At 40.6% G+C, this 6,254-nt stretch overlaps 1 pseudogene across 1 annotated transcript in view; it reads right to left on the reverse strand.

The window, feature by feature from the left end:
* LOC311054931 (26S proteasome regulatory subunit 7-like) overlaps positions 1-5,475 on the reverse strand; it is a 27,245-nt pseudogene extending 21,770 nt beyond the window's left edge. The window contains exons 1-3 of the transcript in view: positions 5,465-5,475; positions 3,312-3,478; positions 2,409-2,598 (exon numbers count right to left, since the gene is read on the reverse strand). The product of the transcript in view is annotated as a 26S proteasome regulatory subunit 7-like (transcript). The remainder of the gene's footprint in view (positions 1-2,408; positions 2,599-3,311; positions 3,479-5,464) is intronic.
* Between the last annotated feature and the right edge of the window lie 779 nt (positions 5,476-6,254).

Below are 6,254 nucleotides of genomic sequence, written 5' to 3' on the forward strand. Positions count from 1 at the left end.
GCATAGCTCGACCTCTGTCAGTATAGTGGCCCCGCAAGAGACGAAGACTTATTCTTTACAAGTAGCTACAGGTGAACACCTTCTCTATTTGATGTGGTGACCGCATAAGGGCTTGCTAAAAGCCAACGAGACAAAGCTAATCTAATTATTTATTTTACGAATATTCAACTTGATAGGTTTGTAATGTTTTAAATGTACTATTATGGTCTTGTTTTGACTACATTTATTAGATAAACCCAGTTTTCTTATGAATCACATTGTCATTACAAAAGCTGTTCAAAATCCACTCATGCACTACACACTATAGTCTCTATCCCCTGTGATGGACTGTCCAGCAGTAAATGTGCCCCAGCAGGTCGGAAACTTTGAGCCAGAGCATTTAGGCCTACCTCACCTGTCTGACAACATAGCCAGGGTGTCTCATGTGGAAAAGACCCAGGACCGGTCCAGGGCTGTGGATAGAGACTGCACAAATCAACTATATTGATTGTTGGTGTGTAAACTGTAAAACTAGGGGAAGGCAAAAAAGTGACCACTTAGCCCTATTTCAAAAGGGCAAAAATTATTAAAAATGTAACATGCCCAAAATAGGGATCACACAAAGTGATTAATTAATGTATGGTTGCACACAAGAAAACGTGTCTGTCTAGAGTAGACTATAACATAATGTCTTGTATGTGTTACTGCACAGTAAAATCCTGTGTTATTTTAACTCTGAAGGTGTAAAAATAGACCTAAATTGATATCCACGGGTCGAAATTGACGGGTCCATTAACAATGATCTTTTTCTTTTCTTTCTTTTTCCTTTATTTATTCAGGGAAGCCCATTGAGAGCAAGCTCTCTTTTTCAAGGACGCCCTGATAACAACATAAACATAAAATACATACATAATGAGAAACAATAACAAACATTTGAATCACATCACAATGTCACAGATGCAAATAAACATAGTGTTACATGAAACAGGTGTAGTTGATCAAATTGGAACCAAAGGTCCAAGATAAATGGATACATGGATTACATGGATGAGTTTACTGTTACTATAGTGCAGTTTGTATCGCTCAAGCACTTCGCTCATCTATTTGATGTTGAGTCACAATTCACAGTTGGGTGTCATTGTGCTGCTGTGCTGAACTGACCTAGCATATTACTTTTTTGTTGGCTTTCATTGTCCCTCTGGTTTGCTTTTTATGCTCTCTACTGGCCAATGTTGGTACTGGAATAGATATATTGTGAATAGCCATTCTTGATTCATATTATGCATAGTATATTTGAGATTTAATTGACTTCAATGATTATGTGATTTATTTTTTATTTTTTTCAAATCTGATTGATATGAAAATGAGTGGGTGTTACTGTGTGTGTGCCACTGTATGTTGGACAAATATATATGTGCCAATATATTCGTGAAGTGTAGCAATGTAGATCAAAGTAAAATGATTACATAATGCTGAATACCACTTACAGTATGTTTGCAATAATTTTGTTCAGCTTTTTTTATTCATGAAAGGTCTGAAAATAAACTAGACTTTAGATCAGCCCATTTACAGTGTATTTCGGTGATCAAGGTGTAAAGTGGACAAAACACATATACTGTATAACTATTCTGATATAATTTTTGCCAAAATAGAATAGGGATGCGGTTCATGTGGTCCAAGGTTCAAGGTTGTGCTTTAATGTTGTGTACAAGTACGGCTTCCTTCAGACAATGCAGCAGCATAGTTAATAATAATAATAATAATAATAGCGTTAGCGTTTCCTTTTGTCCTGATTTATTTTTTATTCTTGTCAGATCGTTCATGTGCCTGCCTGATTGTAACGTGGAAAGAAGCTTTTTAGCACTCTGTTGCCAGTGGCCCTGAGACTCGGTAGCCATTTTCCATGCGGCTTCATCTGAAACAGTCTGTGGTTGGGATGGCTTGGATCCTTGATGATTCCGCAAGCTTTGCTGACACAGCGTTTGTCGTATAGGGATTGGATGGTGGGGAGTTCACATCCACTGATGCATTCGGCTGTCCGCACAACCCTTTGCATAGCCTTGCGGTCGAGGTCGGTATAGTTTAGTCCCCACTCCTTGGGGTACTTTTTTTGTCACTGTATATTGGCACATATGTGAAATGTGTCCTCTGCATTACCCATCCTAGAACAACTAGGAGCAGTGAGCACCATTCTACGGCGCTCGGGCAGCAATTAGGGGTTAAGAGTCTTGCTTAGGGACACACATCGAGTCATCGACACATTGCTGGCCTCGCCTGGAATCGAACCTAGGACAACTAAGGCCTCTGGCAGCGAAGCAGCCAGTCAGGACACTCTCAGTGGTGCCTCTATAGGTCTTTGGAACCCATGCCAGCTTTCCTCAGTTGTCTGGTTGTCTGAGAAAGTAGAGGCGTTGTTGTAACTTCTTCACCTGCACATCCCAGGTGGGGTCCTCAGTGATGGTTGCACCCCAGGAATTTGAACTCTCTCCACGGCAGTGCCCCCGATCTGGATGGGAGAGTGATCTCTGGGAGGCCTCCTGTAGTCGATGATTAGCTCTTTGGTTTTGTCAACGTTGAGAGCCAGGTTGTTCTCCTGGCACCATTGTGTCAAGCCTATCACTGTGGTTAAAAGGTATTGATATCATTCAACCATGTTTGGACGACAGATGATCATCATTCCTTGGACAATAGTGAACTTCACTATATCTAGTAGTAATAGCACAAAAGTACAGTAGATATGATACAGAATAGCCACGTTTTTATATAAACCTGCACATTGTTTTCATAACTTTACTGTTGTTAAATTAAAAGCATGTTTTCATATTGGTTAAATCAGTCTGATACAACCAAAAAACATTTCAAAATTAGAGTAAAAAGAGTAAATTATATCAACAACAGATCCACATTCTGGAACTTTTAAAGGTCAATACAGGTTTGCAAGTTTTGCACACACCAGTATATGATGCTAAATTGCTAATGTCTCTAAAGGAACATGTACACACACCTACATATGATACAGTGTTCTAAACGCCATGTATTGTATATACAATTTATCACATACGTTATCTGTAATGTATAAATGTACATATCTTCTTGTTTTATTTAACCTGTTTCTATCTCTTTCCGTTCTGCTTTCACTCTACCTCTATCCTCTCTCTTCTCACAGAATACTACAAACTGATGGCGCACGTATGAAGAAATAAATCACTTCACCCACTTCTTTACACCTGTAAACCTGTGATGTGACAAATAAACCCATTTCTGATTCTGATACTGTGCACATATGATATCAGATGCATTTCAATGTTTTATTCCTTCTCTAGTCCACTCACCAGCCTCCACCACATGGTCCATAGTGGGGAAAAGCTTGGACACAGGAGTGCTGACAGAGCGGAGAATGAGGCATGCTGACAGACTGGCGTAGCGCATCAAGGTGCATCTCAGCAGCAACACTGGCTCATCCGCTCCCTTCAGGGCCCCTGACAAGGCACACATCAGCCTGTCAGGGAGAAAATCCCAAAACACACACAGGCAGGAGATTCACTTTGTGGCTTATTTATATATCCAGCACATGAACAATGAACGGACTGCAAATTTGTCCTGTTCCATTTTAATAGATAGATACTTTATTAATCCCGAAGGGGAATTCAGATATCCCATAGCTCACACAGGCATACAGAAAGGTTAGTTAAAAACACATCATAATGATATGATATTGGTATTGGTATGATACACATAATATATGTGTAGCTGCTGGTACACTTACTGTGCATTCAGATTTATTTTTTCTCCAGCATATAACAATGATGACATTGTTTATGTAGTTAACTTTGATGAACTCTATACATTTTCATGTTAAAAAATATTCCACTGTCAAATGTACTTTAAGCCATGAGTGTAGATTTTCAACTATCAGGGCCGTTTCAACAGGGTGCAAAGATAAAGGGCATTTGTCCATTTGTCTGCAGGAGTAGACTGTATCTGATTATACATATTCAGCACAAACTGTTTTCATATGCATACAAAAGAGTGTTAAAAAGGGGCACATTTCCATTTAAAAATGTGCAGTTGACGCTTGGCAATTTACAAAATAAACACAATTTGATTTCACCAATTAGAAGCATTATATTTTGACTTGTTTGTAAAGCACTGTAACCATCTTGAATGTTTTTTCTATTTGTTATTGATAGTTTTGCAATTGTTTTTCTCTATAGTAGGAATAACATATAATCTTCCATACATTCCACCGGTGAGAATTCATTGCGTTGCAACGCATTGTGAACTTGTAGTTTGGCTAGTTTTTCAACTTATAGACCCCTTAACAGATGACGTCACACTGATAAGAACCAGTATGCGTGCAACCATATGCGCGCAATGAAACCCATTCTATCAGGTCTCGCTAGGACGCGCCTCACCAGCCAACACACAAGAGGGGGTTGGGGTGCGTTTCAGCGCACCCCAAAACAACAGGTTGAGAATTGATTGCGTGAAACAATCACCTGTGCATCCAGTCTCAATGTTGGTAAACAAATAATTGGTCTATAGTCCACGGACTAGTGGTCCATGGCATAATTGGGCCTGCAGGTGGTCCATGGGAAAACATTTTTAAATGTAAATAAACATAAATAAGATACCTGACTGACAACATTGACGCATCATCATAGGTCACCAGGTCATTTAGTGTACTGTTCCGTGGACGAAAATAAATAAAGAAATCTTCACTTTCCTACATTACTAAATGCATGGTCGGGGACCACATGCAATACATTCACAAACCACCAGTGGTCCACTGACCACCTGTTGAAAACTGCTGTAGATGGGGAAAAAAACGGTCCAAGAAGCCTACAGTTGCAACTCAGGTCTGTTTCACTAAGAATAGAGCAAAACCTGCAGGAACAGAACCTGAGAGCTTGTTCCCCCAGGAAAAGAAAACCCCATGACACCTGGCTGCTATATTATCTTGTCACCACCTGCGGCATGGTGCTTCGTCACCACCAGGCTGAAATCTGAGGAAAATAGACAACTGGTATCCCCAATCTCCAGCAAATCCCCATAAAGACATGCTGGCTGCACTATTGAATAATTCCACCACCTTCACTCAGTTGCAGTCTAACAAGTCTATTGATAGAGTTATTTGATCCTTAAGTTTTCAATCAGTAAAACTTGCCTTGGTTAATGCTTTGATTAAATGTCAAATGATGTGTTGAATGTCCTGATGACCTGTATCTCTGTATGACCTGAATATGTAGCCTACTTATTTGTCACTAATACAATTATCAGTTGTCGCCCTATCACAGATAAACTGGGAACATGTTCCCTAAGGAATTACTTGTTTATGGAACCAAAAGTTGTACACAAGGTCACTGTATAGAGCCAATTTGGGTGTTTTTGATTTATTTGAAATATTGTTACTTATATGGTGGTGTATTGCACCGCCAAGCAACAAGGGAGCATATGGCGCATTGGTGGTGGTGGGTCATGTCACCTGGGAGGCATGCGTTAATCCGACAGACCTTTTCTCCGACTATGTGGCATCCGCGTGCGGTTAGGGTTAGGGTGCGGGTTTGGTTCGGGTTTACTGCGCTGTCGGACTAACGTACTGCACCCATGTCACCTAACCTCGCGTCACCAGTCTTTCCACCTCGGAGGAAATACATGTCACCTACTCATCATTGATATAATGAACACACGTGTGTTAGTGCCGGTGTGTCGTGTTTGGACCCGATAGATCCAACAGTTCTTACCGCACCGCACGCACGCACGCACGTTAGCACTTAGCAGTAGCACATCTTTAAGAATGTAGGAAGCAAACATTGAAACACAAGTAAGACGCGCTAACGCGGGAAGCGAACGCAGCTCGAAAATAACAATAAGAAGAATAGAAAGGAATGAGCAATTTTAGAGAAGTGGGTGGTACAGTTAAATTAGTGAGAACAGGGCTGCCACAAGAAGGCTCCATACCACTAGCCCAAATTTTTTTTTGTCTTTTTTAAATTGTTAGAAGAAATCTAAAACTGTCCTGAAAATAAGGCGTTTTCAACTTGCCATCCGGCCTGAAATATGCACAAATGACATGGAATTCTTAGATATCCCAATAGATGAACTCGTGTAGATGCTTGATACTTATTTTTCTCTCAGAGGAGTGTAATTAGTCACCCAGGGGCAGGCGGATTTCAGTGCACTCTGAGATCTGTCAGCAGCCAATGAGAGCGTGAGTGACATGGGGGCGCGGCTGCACACAGGCAGTGCAAACAGACACACACACACACAGAACC

This window comes from Gymnoscopelus microlampas (genome assembly GCF_963454915.1).
Source record: "Gymnoscopelus microlampas genome assembly, chromosome: 2".
In the NCBI taxonomy this organism is placed as follows: Eukaryota; Metazoa; Chordata; class Actinopteri; order Myctophiformes; family Myctophidae; genus Gymnoscopelus; species Gymnoscopelus microlampas.